Here is a 2,604-nt window from a genome sequence, read left to right as displayed (position 1 = left end):
ATATTTTATTTTTTAATTTTTTAATTTTTTGTATACACTTTAGAAGATTGGATTGCATAAAGATGTCAGTTCGGAAGCAGATCATAGATTTACTATGTTTGAAATAAAGTTCAACAGCTTTTATCTTATGAGAAATTAGAAACTATTCATAAAACTCTTATTGATAGGCAAAAGTCAGAGGAGAGTAGAAGCAGTACTAAAGAACAGCATCTTGCGCTGGCGCCAGGCAGCTGGCGGCATCTGTGGTTTGGCTTCCTGGCGCCGTCCTGCCCTCCCGGCCTGGTAGGAACCTGGGAGCTGTGTGCGGACATGCTGGGGAGCAGCAGTGGAGAGGAGAGGGTACACCGCGGCGCACAGCGAGCCTCCCAGCTGGCTGGGTGGCCACAACGCCTGTTTGAGGAGATCTTTTGTGGCAAATAACAGTATTACAAATTAAACTACAGAGTTGTGAAAGATCAGTTGGAAGAATGTAGGAAATCAAATGCAGAACAATACCTCAAAAATCTCTGTGATTGATATACAAGAATCACCAATCTTTCCAGCTAGTTGATCTAGTTGAATATTTAGGTAATGATAAACAGACTTTCTTATCTAAGATTATCAAATCCATTTTCATTTCCTATTTGGAGAACTATATTGAGGTAGAGGAGATAATTTGAAAAGCAAAAGTGCTATGATCTCCCAGTGTTGTTATGATTCAAAAAAATCATCGGAAGGCATTGATTGGCACAGGAGGCATTCATGACTTGAAAGAGAGAATTAGATAGTGTACCAGATTACAACTGGGGCCTAGTAGTGATACTCATGGGGAAACCTTTCTATCCCAAGAAGTGGTGATTAATCTTTTACAAGAAACTAAACAAGCCCTTGAAAGATGTCATAGGTGCTCTGATACTTCTGATTTACTAAGGAAGGCCTTTAGAAGCTTTATTGTTCTTGTGGAGTTTTTAGATATCAGACATATCTAATGTCTTCATATGCATTTCAGCCTGGCCTTGAATTCACCGTGTAAGCCAGCCTGGCATCACACTTGCAGTGATCCTTCTTCCTCAGCTTCTTGAGCACAGAGATTAAAGACATGTGCCACCATGCCTGGTTATGTATTAAACATATTGATTATGCTTTAGAAATAGGACTTGCTGGAATACCCTCTTCAGATTCTAGGGATGTAAATCTTTATTTTTTGGAAATGGTGCAACAGGCCAATACTATTTTTTCATCTTTTTGACAAGCAGTTTAATGATCATCTCATGTCACTAATCAGCTTTTTTTTCTAAACTATCTGAACAGCTTTGGAAGAAAAAAAGAAATAATTGAACAAATTGAAATGACATTGGACACTGGCAGTGACAGGACGTTAAATTCTGTGATTGGATAGATGATGCATATTTTAGCTACAGAACAAAAGAAAACAGATTTTAAGCCAGAAGATGCCAGCGTTGCTTTAATTCAATGTATTAATGCCTGTGGAAAAGTCTGCACTTATGTAAGAAAGCACATGGAGCAGGTAAACAATTCCATAGATGGGAAAAAATGTGTATACAGTTTTGAAGAAACTTCTACATTTTCATCTATTTATTTACGAGCATCTCCAATAATATTTGTACAGTTATATGGGTGTCGTGTTAGCAGGTTTTGATGTAGTTGAATATAGGAGATGTGCCAAAGATTTCAAGATTCCAATGGTATTAATTCTTTTTGATACTTTGCATGCACTTTGCAACCTCTGTGGTGGCCCCAGATAATTTAAAGCAAATCTGCTCAGGAGAACAACTTGTTAATCTGAACAAGAATATACTTACTTGTACAACTTTGTGCTTACTATAGATCTGCCCGTGTTGCTTCACACTTAGGTTGAGGTTAAATTTGCAAAGGAAATGTGCTATTCTGGAAGTTCTTAGGTGACAGAAAGCACAGGAGGCTCCTTATGACACAACCAACATTGTACAGACAAATGACTGTTAGAAAGAAAACAACAGCCACACTTATCCTTGAGATTTGATTTGAAATTTTGTTTCTTATCTTATTCTATTTTTTAATGTTTTATTTATTTTTTCATAATTTTATTGAGAGATAAATAGCAATGAGACAGTTTCAAATAAAATTGTAGGACAGTTTCAATAATTAACACATTGCATACTGTCTTCCTAGTGGTTATTTACTGTACAAGATGCAGACATGATATCCCATTCACAAACACTATTAGAACAAATCCCTCTATTCATTAAGAGAATGTAACTATATATCTATCCTAACCATTTTGAATACACAGATACAAAATGGACATTTGTCTGTATCCTCTTTTTCGTTTAATTCTGTCATTTGCATATTATAGATGTGTTAACTCAGCAAAATATTCTAAAAGAGTCCAATAGTCCATAATAATATTGGGTCTTCTGCTTGACTGGCAATGTCAGAAATTGTTGATCTGAGTCTCCTACAGCTCAACATGATGCCATGGTTTTACTTCTTATACCTTGTTTTTATACTTTTCTGCTGGATGGTTAAGAGCAAGATAAAGCAAGACCTGTGCAACAAGAGTTGTAGCTTTTGGGTCTGATAAGGTCAGTCAAATCTCCTCAGGATTTATCCTGAGATCCTGTA

At 36.5% G+C, this 2,604-nt stretch overlaps 1 pseudogene; it reads left to right on the top strand.

The window, feature by feature from the left end:
• LOC101575972 overlaps positions 1-1,858 on the top strand; it is a 17,536-nt pseudogene extending 15,678 nt beyond the window's left edge.
• The last annotated feature ends 746 nt before the right edge of the window (positions 1,859-2,604 follow it).

Source organism: Octodon degus, unplaced genomic scaffold (genome assembly GCF_000260255.1).
Source record: "Octodon degus isolate 3935 unplaced genomic scaffold, OctDeg1.0 scaffold00560, whole genome shotgun sequence".
NCBI classification, from domain to species: domain Eukaryota; kingdom Metazoa; phylum Chordata; class Mammalia; order Rodentia; family Octodontidae; genus Octodon; species Octodon degus.
Note: the sequence above shows the minus strand (reverse complement) of the source record. Positions and strands in the feature narration are given on the sequence as shown.